Source organism: Gopherus evgoodei, chromosome 11 (genome assembly GCF_007399415.2).
Source record: "Gopherus evgoodei ecotype Sinaloan lineage chromosome 11, rGopEvg1_v1.p, whole genome shotgun sequence".
NCBI classification, from domain to species: domain Eukaryota; kingdom Metazoa; phylum Chordata; order Testudines; family Testudinidae; genus Gopherus; species Gopherus evgoodei.
Window position 1 is genome coordinate 19150494 of NC_044332.1, and position 22705 is coordinate 19173198.

Here is a 22705-nt window from a genome sequence, read left to right on the forward strand (position 1 = left end):
TCTGGCATAGCCTCCCTTGATACGTTTCAGCAAGAATCTAGCTATATCATTTGTTCCCACATGAAGGACAAATCAGCAGATTCTTTTCTGCTCCCATTAGGATCCTATTCAGCCTCCAGTCCACATTCCGTATCTTAGCATCTGGCAGACAGCACACCCTTCTGTTTTCCGGATCAGCTCTAGTTACAGGCCTGTCTATTCTTCTCAGTATGGAGTCCCCAATCACATAGACCTGCCTTTTCCCTGGTGATGGTGCGATTCTCCGGTCTGTCCCCTCTGGCTGCACATGCTCTCGATTTCTATTGTCCCTTGCAATCCTCTGCAATCCATCCCATATCCTCCTGGTGGTCATATTTGGTGGTGTTGTCTCCATTGACTCTTCCTCTCTTCCTTTAGGACTAGCTGCTCTTCTCTTCTTCCTAGCCCTCTCACCTTCAGCGACCACCTGCTGTGCCCCTTCTTCATTTTCTAACTCTGCAAACTTGTTCCTGAGCTCTATTTCTCCTTCACTGGTCCATCTTTTCCTCTGCCTGGTTCTCTTAGTCACATGCTTCCACTGTCCACTTTCCTCACCCAGCAGTCTCCCCTCAGAATTCTTTGGTCCTGCTTCCATCTGCAAGTCTGAGCTTTTCCCTTCAGCTTCCTCATGTCTTTGCTCCATCATCTGCTCGAACCCCTTCTAAACTCAACCAGAGAGTTTCCACCTACATCTCCAGTCCTCGGATCTTTTCTTTCATCAGCTCTATCAGGCAGCACTTCATACAGATGAAACGTTTTTCAGGAACCCCCCTCCAGTATCATGTACATGCCACAGCTTCCACATCCAGTCATCCTCATTGTGTCTTCCACTGCTACCTCTGTATCGGTGATAGCCTTCCCACCTAAAACCTGTTAGTCCAGGAAACACAAGCCAAAGTAAGCCACCACCACCTACAGCAAAACAAACCCCCAATGGGCACCAGAACACCTGCAGACCACCACCCACTCCCTTCACTAGCCTGTCTATTCCTCTGCCTACATCTCTTAGTCTCCTCCACAAACTCGCTTTGCAAATCCTCATAGAAACTCCCCTGTTTACAGCTCTGTTTGCTGGCTCCTGTGCCACTGCAGCTGTCAACAGCTGTCTGCACTGCTGCAGCCCTTCTGGTGAAGATGCTCTAAACCCATCCGATTAATAACTCCACCTCTGCAAGAGGCGGTAGCTAGGTTGGCAGGGGAAGCTTTCCGAGATGTCACTCTGGGGCATGGATTATTCATGCCCTGAGCAACGTAGTTATACTGAAATAATTCTGTAGTGTAAACCAGGGCTGTATCTGCAGTTGCATTGACTTATGTGTGGAAATGGGGACAGCACTATTTCCCATCAAATAGATGTTTGACGAAAAATTCATTCAATGATTGAGAAACAGAGGATGATGATGATGAAGAGCATATAAGTACCAAGACAGAAAGGCAGAATGGGCTATTGATGCACAGCAGGAGGGGAGTGAAATAAGTAATACACTATGCAGAGCATTGCTTAAATTTTCTTACTTCTGTCAGAAGCATTAAAGATGGGCTCAGCCAGTGAAAGGAGCTATGTCTGTGATGCTTTACAAGAGTGTCAAAAGGCTCCTATTTATGTAACTCACCCACATATTAAAAGGGAAAAAAAAAGTTTAATACATTTACAATGTTAATCCAATTCAAATGATTTTTAGCCCGTTTAAAAAGGAAGGGGGGAGGATAGTCCTATCTCTCATGCTCTGGAAGAGATCAAGGAAATTGTACCTCGTGAGAAAGCAGGGCAATTCTGGTAGTTGGTCAGCAGAGAAGGGACTAAGCAACAACCACCAAACAACAAGTCTGACCTTCTCTCAATATCTGCAAAGAGGAAGGGTAACCCAACAGCTCTCTTATACATTTAGAATATCTAGCAAGTGCCTAGACACAAACCTGGAACTCTCCATCTCAAATGTTCACTTTGATAATGTTTGCACTTCAATAAACACAGCACAATATGGTTAATTCTAATCAGGCCTCATATCTAATGATTTCTTAATTATTTAACATACTTTGTATCTACACGTGGTCAGGCAGACCTGGACAAGTTTTCAGCCCAGTGCCAAAAGCCGTAACTCCATTACCTTTAAAAGGAGATAGAGACAAGAAGAAAAAGACAGAAGCAGGACAAACAGTAGCAGCATCAGATGGCAATGAACAACAGGGCAAAACAACAGGGATTAATTATTCCTGCCTTTCCCCACACCACTGCATGATATCCATACCTTTGCTTTAAAAAACCCAAACAAAACAACCAAAAACAACCACCTCCACCACCGACTACTACACAGTGTTTCAGCTGAGGACAAATTTTTTCTCCCCTTTCTCCTCTGCTGTTCCTTTCCTCTAACTATAAAGCCTTCCTTATGCACCTCCACTCAATACATGGGGAGCTCTTTGGAAAAGAGACACTGTTCTCCTGTGGCAAGCCCCACGTAATAAGATCGTGGGTCCCTGCAGATTGTGCTTACCCAAGGAACTGACCACTTAGTTGGGTAAAAGAATTAGGTCGCCAGGTAACTCCCTAGCACTGGGTTTTTAAAAAAAGAGGCAAGTGTCCCAACTATGGATTTGTGGATCTAATATGAACCACTTCCAAGTTGCTCTAGAGGATAAGCAATGGAGAAATACACTTTCCTGAGAGTAGCTGACAAACAGTATCCTACCCCAAGTAATCATATAGTCTGTCTTTCTGCTCTTTTCCCAAACACATGGAGGTTTTAAAAGAAATCAAATATTTGAGAGAGATTGGCTATTCAAACACAGGTTCAGATAGACTTGGGCATGCAATTTTTACCATGGGAACACAAAACTTAACAGAACCTTTTTTAAAAAAGGTTTAAAAGGTTGAGCTGCATACCAGTTTTTGGTATTCATTTTACAGCGAAAACAGACCAGATGACCAACATACATATCTTGGGTGACCAGATGTCCCGATAAAATCAGAACGGTCCCGATTCAGGCGTTTGTCCTGATATTTCGTGGTACTTTTTTTTTTTGCTCCACCGGTAACACTCCCCACCCCCGCATGTGTCCCGATATTTTCTTCCTCTCATCTGGTCACCCTATACATATCTAGTATTTATGTTGAACTATATTACTGTATCATTAACAAAGGCAAATATTCCAAAGATATATGTCTTATATAACTTTTAATTTTTCAAGTGAACATAGCCACAACTCCGAGAAAAACTCCTTTTGCACATTTCCAAAACATTACAAATGTTTTGTTGCTTTTGCATTCTAAGATTTGTATGCCAAATGAGTTTTTTTTTGGTTTTTTTTTTTAATAAATGTTCACTAATGGTACTGTGAACACTAAATTGGCCAACTTGTGAAGCAGCTGTAAATACCTTGGAAAAAAATTAATCTAATCAGAATGGAGGGCTAGTATTATCTCAGCTGGAGTGAATCCATACAGCTCTACTCAAGTAAATAGTGCTATGCTGATTTACAGCAACTGAGATATTGAAAAAGAAAAGGATACATGGCTACAAGTTTACAGTTCTGAAAGAAAGTAAAGCTGTGTACTCAACACCTCACTCCTGTATTCAGAAGCAGTTTGAGGTTATGTAATTTACAACCTCTCTGGGCTTGCCTTCAGTCAATCACTTATCAGCACAGTTGGACTTTCAAATATGCAATTGCAGTAGCTGATTCCATCCTCCTTTAAGATACAGATCAGATGCCACCGGGCCAATTAAAAAGCAAATCAAAACTGGGATGATCTAAAGCTCTTTAGGATAATGATACTTACCTTCATTTGAAAAGGGACTCAGTATGTATGGATAAAAAGCTTATATGGAATATTAGCTTCACTTGTTTTTCTTTCCCAGATTATGAACAAACAGGAAAATGAAGGTGAAGACGACTGAGTTAGCTGCAGAAGCCAATGTTTTAAGTTTCTCATGTTGACATAACAGAATGGCCCTACTGGGTCAGACCAAAGATCCATCTAGTCCAGTATCCTGTCTTCCGACAGTGGCCAGTGCCAGGTGCCCCAGAGAAAATGAACAGAACAGGTAATCATCAACTGACCCATCCCCTATCACTCATTCCCAGCTTCTGGCAAACAGAGGCTAGGGACATCATTCCTGCTCATCCTGGCTAATAGCCATTGATAGACCTATCCTCCATGATTACATAAGAACATGAGACCTGGCTGACATAGTCGATTTAATATTTTTTTTTTGTTTTAAATATTTCATTTAACTATTTTAGTTTAAAACAAACAATTTTAACAAAAACAAGCCTGATTTTAAAAAACTTGAATGTTTACCTAAATTCAGAAATTCATATACTTGCTTTGTTAAAATATTATGTGTTTGCTGTTGAAGAAAAAAAATCCAGAACATTGTTGTTTTCGTTAAATAAAACAATTTAAATATCCGTCTGGTGATGTTCTCCTCCTAATACAGCATGGCAAGAAAATCCTCCAAATATTAATGTTTAGCCTGTTGAACTGGAGATAGTTCGCCTCCCAATGACTTCATATATATCTGCTTCAATTACCTTTGGTAAATGAAATAACCAAACAATAATTCGTTTTCTGATATAGTTTGAAAACTTTTCAGATTAATCACTTTTAAAATGTATAGTATGTATCTTCTAAAAATGAAATCTACATCTGAGTTGTGAAGAATATGTATTAAGGATATAACAATCAACAAGAATGCACTTCTATGTAGAAATCCATGATTAAATTGAGTCTTCCTGACTAGTAATTAAAATCAGGATTTAAATCAAATCCACCCTGTATTTTATCCATGTTACATATGAAAGGCAATTTTCATTTTACTGCACTTGTCACTCCATTTCATTAATAAATCTGTAAACATATCAAAATGGACTCAACAGGACTTTTCCACACAGATTAAGTTCACAGCATTTCAGTAAGGATACACACACTTCACCTTATTCCCAGTGTCTGACACACTCCAGACAACCATCTCCTTACTCTGACTCCCTCCAAATCATATACAGATTAACACAAATTTATCCTCTGAATCACCCCCAAATCATTCTTTTTTTGGACTGTGCACTCTCCACAAAAGCTTCTACATTACCAATTATGTCAGGCTCATAGTGGAACAGAAACAAGAGTTTAATAGTAAAAAGCCATAAACAGGTGTTGGAAGTATTCCCTTATATGCTCAAGCCTATCCTAAACTATCATAGTGAGACACATGTAACATGAATGTCAATGAAGATAAATACCTTTTATCTCCATACTGGACCTTTCCCCACTCACATTTGTAGAAGACGTCTCCAGTTTTTCACATGTGATATTTTAATAGAAAACATGGATTTTAACTTTAACTTATGCATTGCCATTTATACAGCTCATCTGTATAAAGTAGTCTCTGACAGAAAAATAAGTCAGAAAATAAGTTAATATTTAATGCTTTACATTCCCATAGAGAAGAACAAAAATCCATGTCAACCAAGAGCTGGATTTTTGCATTTAAATCTCTGGAGGCGGGGATAAGAGGGGGTGGAGAGTATGGGTTTATGGAGGAAAAAGTTGTATGAAAGCTGACAGGCTTAGTGACATTAAAAGTTTTGAAGAAGCCACCAGTGAACCAGAGAACATTTATGAACTAGTTCATGAAATAAAGAGAAGATCTAAGTGATGGATGTTTGCATGGCAGGATATAAAGATTCCTACTTCTGGATAAACTGTGAACAACTTTAGGGACCTTTTAATACAGACATGCAGCTATTTTCATGTACTTTAAAAACAAAAAACAGGACGTCAGGATTTCAAGAAGATGACGGTCTGACAAAAGTTGCTATATGCTCAAAACTCCTCTTTCTGAAGCTATGATGATGTTTTGAAGGTCAAGATCTGGCCTTGAAAGCTTCATATGAAAAATGAGAAGCTATTATGGGAGAGGTATGTTGAATATTTGCATCCACTGGCCTTTTCCATGGATAACCCTGTAATCATGGACATAGAAAAGCCTAGCCAGAAGGGATCTCTCAACAGTAAAGTTAGTGTAATATTGCTCAACAATAATAGCAAACAGAATTATAACTAACCTTTGGAAACACAATATTAACATCAGATACCAAGTATTTCAAATTAACCAAAAAGTGAACACTACTTTGGAGAACTAGGTTTTTAATTATTATTTTTTTTAAGTACAAGATGCAACAATAATAATCCAATTCTCAAGTTGAGTTTCTATATTTGAACAACAAGATTTCCATCTAGGCTGCTGCTTCACTTCTTTAAATCTACTTGTGTAGGTTAAAATTGAGACAGTCATTAAGACAAGTTTTTGACCACATTAACCTTTTCAAAACATACATATTATAAAAAATACTAAGAACTCATTACTACAGACAGAATACAAGATGAGAGGCAATCAATATTGTGATGACATTTATAGTGGTTGTGATACAGTATGGCCAAAGGGCAGCAGGAGAGTGTTAGCAGGGAGCCTTATTCCCTGCAAGGGGAGGAAGGTTTGCTATAGATTAACTAGAGCTCCTGAAGCCAATTAGAGCACCAGCAGTCAGTCATGTGATAAAAAACCCCTGCTTCAGTCAGATAGTGTGGGAGTTGGAGCAGGAAGGTTTGGTTGGAGCAGAGAGCAGTTCGAAGGAGTTGGAGAAGAGAACAATTTTGAAGAGAGACAAAAGGAAAGTTTGGAGAAGTGCTGCAGTAGGCTGAGAAATCCAAAAGAAGCCCTAGGTAAGGGGCATCTGGCTTGTGTAGAAGTAAGGGATAAAAAGAGTGATCCGAGTAACTATAGGCCTGTTAGTTTGACATCTGTAGTATGTAAGGTCTTGGAAAAAATTTTGAAGGAGAAAGTAGTTAAGGACATTGAGGTCAATGGTAGTTGGGACGAATTACAACATGGTTTTACTAAAGGTAGATCATGCCAAACCAACCTGATCTCCTTCTTTGAGAAGGTGACAGATTATTTAGACAAGGGAAATGTGGTAGACTTAATTTACCTCAATTTCAGTAAGGCATTTGACACAGTTGCACATGTGGAATTATTAGTCAAATTGGAAAAGATGGGGATCAATATGAAAATTGAAAGGTGGATAAGGAACTGGTTAAAGGGGAAACTACAATAGTCCGTACTGAAGGGTGAATTGTCAGGCTGGAAGGAGGTTACTAGTGGAGTTCCTCAAGGATCGGTTTTGTGACCAATCTTATTTAACCTTTTTATTACTGACCTTGACACAAAAAGCGGGAATGTGCTAATAAAGTTTGCAGATGACACAAAGCTGGGGGGTATTGCTAACACGGAGAAGGACCGGGATATCATACAGGAAGATCTGGATGACCTTGTAAACTGGAGTAATAGTAATAGGAGGAAATTTAATAGTGAAAAGTGCAAGGTCATGCATTTAGGGATTAATAATAAAGACCTTTAGATATACATTGGGGACACATCAATTGGAAGCAACAGAGGAGAAGGACCTTGGGGTATTGGTTGATCACAGGATGACTATGAGCCGCCAATGTGATATGGCCGTTAAAAAAGCTAATGCGGTTTTAGCATGCATCAGGCGAGGTATTTCCAGCAAAGATAAGGAGGTGTTAGTACCGTTATATAAGGCGCTGGGTGAGACCCCACCTGGAATACTGTGTGCAGTTCTCGTCTCCCATGTTTAAGAAGGATGAATTCAAACTGGAACAGGTTCAGAGATGGGCTACTAGGATGATCTGAGGAATGGAAAACCTGTCATATGAAAGGAGACTCAAAGAGCTTGGCTTGTTTAGTCTAGCCAAAAGAAGGCTGAGGGGGGATATGCTTGCTCTTTATAAATATATTAGGGAGGCAAAGGAATTATTTAAGCTCAGTACCAATGTAGATACAAGAACGAATGGGTATAAACTGGACACTAGGAAGTTTAGACTTGAAATTAGACGAAGGTTTCTAACCATTAGAGGAGTGAAGTTCTGGAATAGCCTTCCAAGGGGAGTAGTGGGGGCAAAAGACATATTTGGCTTTAAGACTAAGCTTGACAAGTTTATGGAAGGGATGGTATGATGGGATAGCCTAAATTTGGCAAGTGATCTTTGATTATCAGCAGATAAGTATGCCCAGTGGTCGGTGATGGGATGTTGGATGGGATGGGATCTGAGTTACTGCAGAGAATTCTTTTCTGAGTGCTGATTGGTGAGTCTTGCCCACATGCTCAGGGTTTAGCTGATCGCCATATTTGGGGTCAGGAAGGAATTTTCCTCCGGGGCAGATTGGCAGAGGCCCTGGAGGTTTTTTGCCTTCCCCTGCAGTGTGGGGCATGGGTCACTTGCTGGTGGATTCTCTGCAGAGATTCAAACCACAATTTGAAGACTTTAGTAACTCAGACATAGGTTAGGGGTTTGTTATATAAGTGGATGGGTAGGGTTCTGTGGCCTGCTTTGTGCAAGGGGTCGGACTAGATGATCACATTGGTCCATTCTGACCCTAGAATCTAGGAGTCTATGAATCTATGAAAAGGAGGGCAAGAAGCCCCTTCACAAGCTGAAGGGCAGGAGAGGGAAGTAGCCCAGGGGAAGGAACCGCTAGTTCAAGTGGTTCACCACAAACCTCAGGGCCCCTGGGTTGGGACCTGGAGAAGAGGGCGGGCCCAGGTCCCTCCCTCTCCACTCCCCTCCTCAAGGACACTAGTGGGGTAATTAAAATACTGGTTCAGAGGCAAGCAATGGTGCCCTGAGCCTTCTCCAAAGAAGAGAAAGCGCGAGACCCAGCATAACAGTACCGGCAATTTGCCACATGGTATAAAAAGTGTCACCTGCATGAAAACCCATAATTATCAAATACTTTACACTCATTTTTGCACAAATTAAGTTTTAAGAAGCTTGTCTTTTAAAGTGACTACTGCCTCAGAGGAAATTTAGTTTCTTGGCAGAGCACTTCCCCTATGGCCCCAGTCATGCTCCCCCTGACAGGCAGACTCCATGAGCAGCTTTTCTTGTCTATGCTAGTGGTTTGCACTGGTACAGCTACAGTGACGACTGAAACAGAGGCCAACAAGTGTAGAGAAGTCCTTAGTTTGCCACCCGGTGTCACATGGCTATACACATTTCTTTGCTTTAATCTCCTTGCACTGATTTTACCAAGAACACCACACTTGCTAAAGTAGTGGTTCTCACCTAAGGGTACGAGTGCCCCTGGTCGTACACAGAAGTCTTCCAGGGATTACATCAACTCATCTAAATGTATGCCCAGTTTTACAACAGGCTACATAAAAAGCACTAGTGAAGTCAGTATAAACCTAAAGTTTCACACACACGCGTAAAAGAATCTCAAGCTTCATTCTAATGTCAAACCTTCTATACTCTCCTTCTCCCACCCACTGTTAACTAGAAACAGTCACATTTTCACCCAGACAGGGCATAATAAATTTATTGTTAAGCATGAGATAATACCATTATGACTGAAGATGGCAAAATTTTACAGGATGGCAGTGAGGCACTAAGACAGACAGTTTAAAAAAAAAAAAAAAAAAAAAAAAAAAAAAACCACAATACCACCCAATCTCACTTTGCCAATAGAATTAACTTCCCAAACCTGAGAAGAGAGCTCCTAAGTTTCCTCATGAACCCCAACCTCTCAGCTAGCAGAATATTCTTCTACATCATCATCATCATCAATGGGGAAACTGGAACAATAGGAAGCAACTTGATCCGCCAAACAGTTAATCTCTTAATATACAATGCATAAAAGGTTTAATTTCAACCCAGAAAAATGGAAGACACTTATAATCATCACAGCATTCACATCTGAATGACAGCTAAACATAAAGGAGCATCAAGCATGCAGCCATCTGGAAACAAACGTATTCTTTCACATTATCTGTTCTCAAACCTTTAAGACAAAGGGACAGAGGCTGGCCCAAGACTGCATAAGATGCTCATTTCAAATCCATTGTCATTAATAAACATTGTCAAACCTGCAATAAAAAGGATAATAAGCTATCAGATTCTTCCACCTTCTTTGAATTCTAAGGGACTTGCTTGTTTTAACTGGGAAAAATCAGTAAATGAGAGATCCCTGAAGTTGAAGGATGTTTTCCCAAAAATTACGTAAGAGAACAAACTTTAAAGTTGATTGCAATCAAATAAATCCTTTTGCCAGCTTTTATACCCAATATGGAATCATTTTCACTGTCTATCAATAGGATATATCCAGCAGAGTTCAAATTCTTCTAGAGCTTACAAGCACAGGTTCTGCTCTCATCCCTTTTTGTCTATTTAGCAAAGTTAACGTTGGACAGAGTGGACAGTCCTGATAAGAAAAGCCAATTTTAAAATCAAAAGTTGGGAATAAAATGTAGAAAACGTGACTGATTTTATTTCTGAGGTATTTATGCAAAGGTTGGTTTCTCTCTAACACAACGGTTAGAGTAGTGGTTTTCAACTTGTGGTTCGCAGATCCCGGTGGTCTGCAGGCTATGTTTAAGATTTCTAAAGGGGTCTGGCATCTCCATTTGAAATTTGTTTAGGAGTCCATAGATGAAAAAAGGTTGAAAACCACTGATGCAGATGAACATTCTATACCTCAAAGTAGCATCCCGAAACCCCCATATTCACCACTGTCATAGGATATGCTTTGTACAATGCATGCCTTGCGAGTTATTTTAAAAGTCTTCATCAGTTGAACCTTAATAGCCTCTTGAATTCTATGTACTATCTTTGTATGGGAAGTTATCAAGTATTGCTATACAAGCTACTAAAATATGTTGTGAGATTGGGAGATGCCCACAGCTGGCCTTTCAATAGTGACAAAGGAGCAACTATCACTGGCCAGACAGGCTTTGATGGCCCATCAAGAAAAATCCAATATCTCAGAGACTCCCTGGAGAAGGCATGTGTGCAATGAGGGCTGCTTAAGCCCCCATGTCACAGCAAGAATCATTCTAGCAGTTGGTAGAAAGTATAAAAGAGGGACAGTGACTTCATTACTTGGCCTCTCTCCTCCTCCATCTCAATACCTGGAAGATCGTCTGGAAGGCAAAGACTTTGAACTAGGGAGTTCAGTCCCAGGCTGAGAAGGGAATCCAGACTGCATACTGAGAACTGTGAGCTGCCTGTAACATATATTGACTGGCTTGCAACTTTTCTATTCTAGTTTCATAAAGCCTGCAACTCTTAGGAAATTTACATTAGAACTGACAAGGATTTTTTGACAACTATCAGAAAACAGTGTGTCGAAACCACTGGATATGTATCAGTTTCAATGAAAATTTTCACCAGGAAAGCACTCTCAAATCCAGGACAGTTTGACCAGAAACTCTGAGGAAGACAGACTCAGCCCCACATAGCTAGCAGCCTGGAGGCAAGGGTCCTCATTTGGGATATAGGAGACCCACATTCAAACCCCTGCTGTACATCATTTGAAGCAGAGATTTGAATCCATGTCTCCTGCATCCTAGGTGACTGCCCTAACCACTGGACTACAGAGTCAGTCTCTAAGTCTACACTGTTGGAACTGTTTCACTTTGTATCAATTAACTATATATTCACTGGATGAGAAAGAAAGAGAAACTGACTCTATAGCCCAATGGCATTAGGGCACACATCTAGAATGCAGGACACAGAGTGGCTATTCCATATTATGCAGATAAAAACAGAGTGAGTGGATAACTTAGCTAACGCTAACAAATATCTTCCCTCCCTAGTAGAGGAGAGAGAATATACACACATCTTCCATTCTGAATCTGCAGCAAATGCTCTTCTATCAAGGGTCTTCTCCCTCTGGCTCTCAAAGGTGTTTATACTGCTTCAGTTTTCACCACTTTTGAGATAGCAGTGTCAGCCAAGTAGGAGCAGTGGTTCTCACAGCACACACAAACTCTGTCCCACATTCCACTGCTTCTCTCTCTCAAGTTGTAGACAACCACTACCTACCGCCAAGCCTCACAGAATTCAGCTGGATTTCCTTACTCTGGCATACTTGGGGTTAGATTCTATAAGTCCAAGAATAGCAACTGCCAGAGTGGCATCCTCATGATTTAACCTGGTAATACCTAAATATCTTCCCTTAGACCAGAGCAGACAAACTATGGCCCAGGGGCCACATCCGGACCTTCAGACATTTTAATACGGCTCTAGAGCCCCTGCTGGGGAGTAAGGTTGGGGGCTTGCTCCACACGGCTCCCGGAAGCAGCGGCACGTCCCCGCTCCTGCACATAGGGACAGCCTGGGGGCTCTGCATGCTGCCCCCACCCCAAGCACTGCCCCACAGCTCCCATTGGCCAGCAAATGGGGCCAATGGGAGCTGCAGGGGTAGCACCCATGGACCGGGTAGTGCACAAAAGGTGCCTGGCTGCGCCTCTGCGTAGGAGCTGGAGAAGGGACATGCCACTGCTTCAAAGAGTGCTTGAGGTAAGCGCTGCCCAGGGCCCGCACCCCTGACCCCCTCCCACACCCCAACCCCCTGCCCTGATGCCCCACCCACCCTTCGAACCCCTTGGTCCCACCCTTCTGCACCCCAGAGCCCTCACCCCAACCCCCTGCCTCAATCCAGAGCCCCCACCCACACCCTGAACTCCTCATTTCTGGCCCCACCCCAGAGCCCATACCACCAGCCGGAGTCCTCACTCCCTTCCGCACCCCAACCCCCAATTTCTTGAGCATTCATGGCCCACCATACAATTTCCACACCCACATGTTGCCCTCAGGCCAAAAAGTTTGTCCACCCCTTCCTTAGACCATCTCAGAATCAGTATTCCTAGTTTTAGCACACATCTACAGAATCCCTAGAGCACCATATTACTTTTAAAAGTACTGCTGACTTGCTGGAACTAGGGTTATTTATTGTCTGACATAACTACTGTGTATCATGTAGGTAACTATCAAAATCACAGAAAACCCTGTGTCAAAATCTTGATTGAATTTAAAAAAAAAAATAGCACCTTCCAGAAAGATTTGAAGCTCACTAGATTCAAGCTACAACAGCTAGGCAGTCAGGTAAGCAATATCTAAAAAGGTACAGGTCTTCAAGTGAACATCCTGCAACTGACCTCAGAGCAGGAGTTCCAGGCATACACACCTCAAGCAAATTCCAAACACCATGGAGATGATTTCTTGACCAAAACTGTATGAGGCCTGAGGCATAATTTCTCTTTCCCTTTCAGAGATGAAACAGACAAAACCTTGGATCAAGATCTATTCGCAGCTACCACTTCTGCAACTGGCAGAATCCAAAAACAGCCACCCTGGGTGTTTGTTTGGGGTCCTGATTTGCAGAAATGAACAGCCTTGCTGGTGTTGAGTGAAGATCTTTGGGCATTGGAAAAAGGGAACCACTATACCCCAGTTAGCAATGAAGGCACAATTCTCCTTCCCATTCCTCTAGCTCAGGGGTTCTCAAACTTATTTGATTGAGCCCCCCTTCTGTACCTGGGGTAGGGAGAGGTGTAAATATATTCCACCCAGCTCTGAAGGAAGAGCAGAGAGCAGCAGCTGCTTGCCGGGCGCCCAGCTCTGAAAGAAGCACCGCACCAGCACAGAAGTAGGGGTGGCAATGTGAAAAGTGATATTCAAAATATCACTTTTCACAGCAGACTTTGGCTCCCTACTCCCTGGGGCTGACAGCCGGCGCCTCACTACCTCTTGGTGAGGGATCAGGAAAGGGGGTGAGAGGAGAGCCTGAGACAGGGTGGCAGGACTCTGGCTCTCAGCACGAGGGTGGCAGGGTTACAGCTGTCGCTTTATCCCTGCCTCCTGGGTGTATACGGCCCTTCTGCACAAGCCCCAGTCACCAGGGCTGACAGCCAGCGCGCGCGCTCTCTCTCTCTCTCTCTCTCACACACACACACACACAAAAAAAAACCACATAGTTTGCGCCTCCCTTAACACATTTCTGCACCTCCCTTGGGAGGCCCTCACCACAGTTTGAGAACTACTGCTCTTGCTGGAACGTTTGTCTCATCCATGCAGGTCCAAATCTCTATAGAGTCTAAAGAAGTGAGTAAAGGTGAGGCACAACACCCTCACAAAACCAAGATGAAACCAAATTTGATGCAAAAAGAAATAAAACATCATTTACACTATGGTAGTACTGGAATCCATAAGCTCCCTCACAGTCTCCCCCCTCTCTCTCACACTGCACAGGAGACATGCACAATTAGAACAAACTGCAGTAACTCACACATGAGAATTCTAATAGAGGACGACTATTGTGCATCATCCTTTTTACAAAATTTTAAAAAGTAAGCACTAGAACCACCTCAGAGACACCCCTTCCAACCTAGATGAAACAATATTGCCCCAAAGCAAGCCATGGCATCAGAGGCTGGTGAGAGACTTAACATAAATCAGCATGGACACCTTTCCTGCATCCATCACTTCATGTCATTCATCAGGTTTTGTTTTTAGACCTTTCTGATAGAGAACAAGGAAGCATTGAGATTGGAGCTGCTATGCCACCACCTTTCCCACCCAAAAAGAAGGTACAAAACTTGAATAAAGTTGGAATATCAAGCGACGATATCTTCAGTATATGTCTAACCACCAGTTTAAGAGCAGCTAAATCTTTACCTTCCCCAAAACAAAATATTAACATGTACTATAACAGAAAATCCAAAGCCTTACTACAGAATTAGCGAGCCATGAGAAGTATGGGTCCAACCTCCAGGTGGGCAGGCATAGCTCTCAGAACATCCTCCACATCACTGAGGGTGGTGACGGGGAATGAAAATAAATAGTGCATTTCCTACCTGCAATTCTGTAGCCAGGATGTCAAACATCTTCATTAAATACAGATTTTGGTCTGCTTCCTGAAGACAAAATTTCTTTATTGGAAGTAACTTTTTCATAGTAAACATTCTGATTGGTCAGTACACCCACCACTCAGAAGAGTTCCAGTAGTTAACACCTCATATAGAAAAACAAATGGATTTGTTACACACACACACACACACACACACACACACACACACACACCCCCAAGTCCTTTAGGCTGCAATCCAACAGACTTGGAGCAAGAATTCCACCATGAAGTTCTGACTCACCTGCAAACAACCACAGTCAGCCAATTAAAAATCATCATAACCTGCAAAGACAACCTTTCATAAAGGGGTAAAGGAAGAAGAAACCTAGGTTCCAGTCTGTTGTTGCTTGTAAATATAATTTGCACTCAAGCAGATTGCATTTGTGTCTTAAAAATTTGATAGCATTTTGCTTTATTAATTAAAAATAAAGGTCTCTATTCAGCAACAGCTGCTACCATTATCCGTGGGAAGCCAAAGGACTGGTTTAGACTTCAAAGCACAGGAGTATCACAGGGTGCAATATGAAGTGAGCATCTTGTGTGGTAGTGATGCAGCATGAACAGACATCACTTCTGAATGCTAGTACTGATGATGGTACAGAAATGATAGTTTTATCGTAGATAATAGCAAATACTGATAAGATCAGACTTTGCAGCAGTTTACTTATTGGAGGTATCTATGGCACAATCACTAGACATCTAAGGAAAAATTATATACATTTATGAAGATATAGTCTTACCCTTTTTTGTTTGCCTAAAGTAGGAAGCATGATCCAGAAGGCCCTTTGAATCTAATCACTGTTTTTTAATATTGTAAATTCTCTTTTCTTCACAGATAAAAGAGTAATTCTGTATGAAAAGTTAGCCACCGGCCTAGGTGGCTGGAACTAGGAGTGCTGGAGCATCCCCTGGCTTGAGGTTGTTTCTATCATATACAGGTTTACAGTTCAGTTCATAGAATCATAGACTATCAGGGTTAGAAAGGACCTCAGGAGGTCATCTAGTCCAACCCCCTGCTCAAAGCAGGACCAATCCCCAATTAAATCATCCAAGCCAGGGCTTTGTCAAGCCAGGCCTTAAAAACCTCTAAGGAAGGAGATTCCACCACTTCCCTAGGTAACCCATTCCAGTGCTTCACCACCCTCCTAGTGAAAAAGTTCTTCCTAATATCCAACCTAAACCTCCCCCACTGCAACTTGAGACCATTACTCCTCGTTCAGTCATCTGGTACCACTGAGAACAGTCTAGATCCATCCTCTTTGGAATCCCCTTTCAGGTAGTTGAAAGCAGTTATCAAATCCTCCCTCATTATTCTCTTCTGCAGACTAAACAATCCCAGTTCCCTCAGCCTCTCCTCATGTCATGTGCTCCAGCCCCCTAATCATTTTTGTTGCCCTCCGTTGGACTCTTTCCAATTTTTCCACATCCTTCTTGTAGTGTGGAGCCCAAAATTGGACACAGTACTCCAGATCAGGCCTCACCAACACCATATAGAGGGGAATGATCACGTCCCTCGATCTGCTGGCAATGCCCCTACTTATACAGCCCAAAATGCCATTAGCCTTCTTGGCAACAAGGGTGTGCTGTCGACTCATATCCAGCTTCTCGTCCACAGTAACCCCTAGGTCCTTTTCTGCAGAACTGTTGCCTAGCTATTCGGTCCCTAGTCTATAGCAGTGCATGGGATTCTTCCGTCCTAAGTGCAGGACTTGGCACTTGTCCCTGTTGAACCTCATCAGATTTCTTCTGGCCCAATCCTCTAATTTGTCTAGGTCCCTCTGTATGCTATCCCTACCCTCCAGCGTATCTACCACTCCTCCCAGTTTAGTGTCATCTGCAAACTTGCTGAGAGTGCAGTCCTCCAGGACATTAATGAAGATATTGAACAAAACCGGCCCCTGGACCGACCCTTGGGGCACTCCGCTTGATACCACATGCTAACTGTTCCAGCACCACTGGCAAATAGGTTCCAAAGAGAGCAACCAGAAAAGTGTGCATGCCCAAGAAGAGGAAAGAATGATTCATGTCCAAATTCTCAATGTTACTTGGGTAATAAGTACTATACACACTGACTTTCAAAGACTTGCTCCCTGAAGGAATTTCCTTTTTTTAGTGAATTTATAGATCCGTGTGTTCGTTAGCATTCAAAACTTTGTTTCTGGTTATCAAGTCTAACCATGCTTGTTTTATTTTAAAAAACTGCCTTGAAATAGGAAAATATTATTATTGAGCCTTTTTATTTATAAAGACAAATCACAGCTGAAAACAGCTTCTGCATTGTATCAATTGCTATAGCCTTTTAGCACCATTATTTTAAGGGTAAAAGACAGACATTTTAATTAATACTGGATGATATTTTAGATAAGACAGGTGTTTATACTGAAACCTGCAGTCCTTATGGCATCCGACTGATTAGGAAAGCCTGAAGAATGTTGTGCTCCATGTGGGAGGAAGTCTGCTGGTTCAACAGCAGGATGCAAGGCTCAGCACAGTCTGGTGCAATTCAATTGATGCACCATACAGAACAAATATAGGGGAAAGTATATTTCATAGAAAGTACAACTATTATTGCCAAATAACTTTAGTCACTTTTTCAAGAGTTGTTTGGCATTTTATACAATATCAGTAGGATACATACTGTCTGTCATTGTCAACTGCTTTTTAGAAATCATGTTGAACTGACATTCTATACAAGCAAAAACATTTTCCCTTTGTGGGAAATAAGTGTTTAGATCAATTTATTTCAATTCCATCCTTTGCCAAAAGCTTTTTTGAAGATGATAAAGCAAGTAATCAGGGAAGGAGAGTGTGTGCATATTGATTTGGAAGAAGTGAATGCATAATAGAAATTTTGCCTGCTAATTGTCTCCCTCTGTCTTCTGTAAATCAATTCAGACTAGATTGGTTTCTATTGCTGTTTGCCCAAATGAAGGGTGAATTGCAACCTATCAGTATGTGCTACTTTATGAAGCCCTTAAATATCTTCCTTCTAGAACTCCATTTTCAATATCTGATTATTCCAGTCTAGCTCTCAAACACTTCAGACAACTCTTAACACTTTGAACTTGATAAACAAGATCAAAGATTTATTTTATAGACCCTAGAATGATCATGTATGTAGCATACACATTTATAGTATTTCCAGGGTGGGTCAATCTGACTACACATACTGCATTTTTACCAATTTCATCCATCTCTACTTCTTTGATAGATTTTTTTTTTATATTTTATTACCTGATGCCTATGTGTTTTAAGCAAGGCACTCAATGTTAACTGAAGTCGATAACCTGTTCTCTCTTTTTACTGATCAAACCTGAAAAGTGGCATGACATTTTGTAAGTTAAAGTAAAGAAAACCGCACAGGACAACATCTTGTATGACAAGTTTGATTTTCAGCACAAAAGGCAGTTTTTCTAGCCAACTTATAAACACTTATGATAGGCAGGAAAGGAATGGGAAAAAAAAGCCTTAACAGTATATCAGCATTAATGGGAGTGATGAAGTGCATCAGTAACCATTACTGCTATTCCATAAACTATGTTGCACAGAAAAATGTTTAAGTTTTAGCTATAACTTTGCAAACTGATAGAGTTATCAGACTAATCAAAATTAAGACTTGATGAAAAAATTGAGGACAGAAAACCTTTGATATTAATGGCTAAATGTCGTCTCTGCCTCTACCTCTTCCCCCCCCCAAATTATGCATTGGAATGATGTCTCAGAGCAATTAGAAAGAACACCAGTAGTTATAGTAGCTTCTTATCAAAGAGATAATTAAATTAAAATTACACTAGGATATGGAAGCAATTTTAAAATTGTATTCAAAATATACCGTTAGCCCTAGATCAAAAGCATCTCTGTTCCCATGAAATCATCTAAAGGAATTCCCACACAAAACATGTTAACTGTGTTGTTTAAATACCAAAGCCAGTGTTTTTACACAGCCAAGAAAGATTTACCGTCTTAAACTATGATGCTAGTCTAAATACAAAGCATTGAAGAAGTTCCAGCTACTGTGCTTATCAAATGGGGTCATCTTTACCAGCACTCAAACAAAAAAATGGAAGAATAAAACCATTGTCACAGAAAAAGCTAATGTCAACGTGATACATCTTCCAAAAGGTTGAAGTGAGGCACAAATTAGCCAATAGTACATATATGTTTAAAAGACTCAAAAAAGAAGCCATAGAAGTTTATATTCCCTACTATTACTGGAAATAGCAATACCATTGTCAAGTTACTTCTGTATGAACTCCTGTTTAATACTGAGGTTAGTGAAGTAATTTGGTTCCTTCCCCCCACCCCAGCTATCCCTTTACTTATCTGGAAGAGGACTTCTCATCCTATACTTGTCAAGCAGTCACTCATAATAATGTGGGAAATCTAATACCAAATTAGACTCCAGTTTATTAGTGCACTATCATAATGAGCAAACTGGAATGCTGGACAGCTTAATTATGATTTTCACATACAAAAATATATATCAAAGCCCCAAAGACAAGTTAGAAACTTGATAATGAACTGCAGTTAATAAGAGGACAAGAGAATGTTAATATAGATACGGGGATGAGAAGTTTAAAAAAAAAAATCTGAGTAAGTGTTTAAAACCAGAGCTTAGAAATACGTAAATTATTCCTGATGTAGAAAGCACATTGTGGATAAATACAAATGGCATTAAAATATAAAAAGAATGAACAATTTTAGGGCACATAATCTACCTGGTCATGGAAGAGCCCACAAAAGCTAAAACCTACTTCTGGAAGAGGAAACAAGCAGTACAAATTCATTAATATTCTGCCTCTATTAATATTACCTGCCTTCTACTTTGCTCATAAATTAAAACACAACACTTGAACAAACAGAAGAGTGGGCACAACGTGGTTCATCTTCTACATTTTGATATCTTCCACAATATCTGTGGAAACTTGGACTGTTTTTGCAAGTCAGATACTGAGTTTTGGTTCAAAATAAATTTTTTTAAAGCTTCCATTTTTAAAGAAACTGCAAAAGAACATTTAGTACTCCTTCTGCTGACTGCTTAGCAGCAGCTAGATACCGTTCCAAAAGCTGTGATCGTCATGCTATGGGGCAGGCATGAAAACAGAGAGGTTTATGAAGTTACAACAGAGAGAAATATTTTAGCAGCAAAAAATGTAAGGTGACATAAATAGTCAGCCTATAACAGTAAGCCACTAAATACCTTTCAGCACAGTGCTGCCAATACACAAATAAGTCAAACATTATTCCCTGTCCAATCAGAGATATGTGACCATTGCATTGTCTTCACCACTATGTCACCGATATCCAGTTTAGTAGTCAAGGAGTTTATCACTACCTCTGTGGAACAAATTAGTGTTTTCGGTATAGTTTCTAATCAGTGGGCACCTACATCACAAAACCATAACTGACACTCTAGTAGTCTAGTTGGCTTTCCAAGGGGGGAAGCCAAGCATTCAGTTGGCATAGCAGTTTAGTCACCCTCTGAAGTGGTTCCACCAAGTGAACTATCTAATGGTTAAAAACAGATCCAAGATTTCAGAAGGGGATTATGGACAGAGACCATCTTTGTTTTGATGACAGAACAAAAAGTATTTCTACCTTGGAGGACTGATATGCATTCAAACAGAATATGATCATACACCTCTACCCAGATAGAACACTGTCCTCGGGAGCCAAAAAAATAAAAAAAAATAAAAAAATCTTACCACATTATAGGTGAAACCGTGTTATATCTAACTTGCTTTGATCCGCTAGAGTGCAAAGCCCCGCCCCGCCCAGAGCACTACTTTACTGAGTTATATCCGAATGTGTGTTGTATTGGGGTAGAGGTGTATCTACATGTAAGACTCTCCCCTATTGTATACTTTGCCTGTTCTTTTATGAAAGTGAGAAAGTTTACAGGAATGCTGTAAATTTTGTTTCAAAGGAGATAAAGTAAAGTAAATGTTACTTTATCTAGAAGAAGGGATGTTGTATATCTCATTCTCCAGGCTCACTGCTGCTCCTTTCTACTAAACATCCATGAGAACAAAAACTCCATCATCATTTTTTAAGTTAATAAAATACCATTGCAAGCTTGACAAAGTTAAGACAAAAACAATATATAGTTAAAGTTTCAATGTCCAGACTTAATTAAGGGATTACCTTCACTGCAAAATTATCTTGTTATAATTCTATCATTACCCCCTAACTTCAGTTCCTTCTTTCCACGTGCAAAAACCTCTAATTCAAGTCCACTGAGTTTTTAACTCAAGTAGGCTGGCACCAAAGCGGAAACTGGCTAAAACTCAAGTGAGCATAGCACAACAGCTGCTAACACAAACACTCTGCAGTCCAGACACAGGCTAATAGCACTCAAGCATTTGGAATTCTTGGGTACCTTCCTAGAATTCCCACTGTGCCCTGAAAAAGAGACAAATTCTGGGAAAGAATTCAAAAAGTGACTTGGGTTACTGTTAGAGCTGGGCAAATAACAGATTTTCCATTTGCTGGCAATTCAGGGGGGTGGGGTGGAGGGAGAGAATCATCTAGGGTCAAACTAAACATTTTGTTTAGATTTTGACCATTTTATGTGTTAAAGTAATTTTATCCAAAACATGAAAACCCTGAAGCAAAAATTCACCTTGCAACAGAATTAAAAACATATGTAAAAAAAAAAAAAGTGTTTAGATTTTTTTGGGGGGGTGCTGTTTTTTATTTATTTATTTAAACTAAAACACTTCTGCAAATTTGACACAAATTTGCAAAATGTTTCAGGGGCAGATATATGCTTTGGCATGAAAAAAAAAGTCTAAAAGAATTTCACTCACTTTTACTTCCCATGATATTTATCCTTAGAAGTCTTAGCACTGCACACAGGCAAACACAGCAACAGCATGCACATAGCAACTCAAGCGTTATTTTGCACTGTGGCCTCTCACTGAAGCCTGACTAACTTGAGAGGTAACTCAAGCTAGCTATGCAATGAAGACATATCCTAAGATAGTAGAAATATCTAAACAAACAAACAGAGTAGTTAAATAAGAGATGGTATGGAGGCAGTCAGAAAGATTATGTGGACCTATTTGCAGAGCTTTGGAGCTGTGCTCCAGCTCCGCTTCAGCTCCAGGCAAAAACCTGTAGCTCCACTGCTCCGGAACTGCTCCGCGCTCCAGCTCCAGGCTCCGCTCCAAAGCCCTGCCTATTAGTTCTACTGAGTATAACTAGATATTGTTCCAAAAACTGTGACTGTCATGTCATGGGGCAGGCATGAGAAGAGAGAGGTTTATGAAGTTACACACCACAAAACAAAAAAACAACAACAAAGGCAGATATTGACTTGTACTGAAGATTTGTTTACCTGAGAGGTAAATATTGACTGAGATGAAACAAAAGTAGACATTGCCCTCTCAGAACAATAAATCTTGATTCTCAAGAAAACCGTTCTTATAAATCTCCCTCCCTACACACCACCACCCCCATCTCACACACACGTCGTTTGTTATTTTTCAAAAATATCTGGAATTCTCTTCTTTCTGAACATAATTCCTAAGTATAACAGCCTTTTTTAAACTGATATTTTCATGGGGAGAATTTATGTTTTAGGGGGAATTTAAACATCCAGTGAAGTTCTTTTTAATCTCTGATGAGTCAATCGGGATGTAGAACAAGAGGTTTGACCATTTAAAATTGCACCTATTGATTGGGAATTCTGTCCCAATAGCTGACCTTCATGTACAACAATGAAAAATTGTCTTATTGCATGACTTTTCAGCTGATAAATAAAATAATTCTGACTTATTAACAGTAGTTATTAGTGAGCCTTTATGGTCAAATCTTGCCTTGTATCTGCCATGTGATCAGTCCAAGTTTGTTAATAAAATGCAGCAGGCTATAGCAAGTAAAGTGTCTCCAAGACTTTCAGTTATTTATTTGCA

General features: G+C 40.6%; 1 protein-coding gene and 1 long non-coding RNA gene across 2 annotated transcripts in view; one reads left to right on the plus strand and one right to left on the minus strand.

The window, feature by feature from the left end:
* The window catches only part of PARD3B (par-3 family cell polarity regulator beta), a 693368-nt gene that overhangs the window by 666583 nt on the left and 4080 nt on the right, over window positions 1-22705 (minus strand).
* LOC115659392 lies at window positions 6660-8534 on the plus strand. Its single transcript, XR_004002534.1, has 3 exons — window positions 6660-6768; window positions 7985-7988; window positions 8514-8534. It is a non-coding gene; the product is annotated as an uncharacterized LOC115659392 (long non-coding RNA).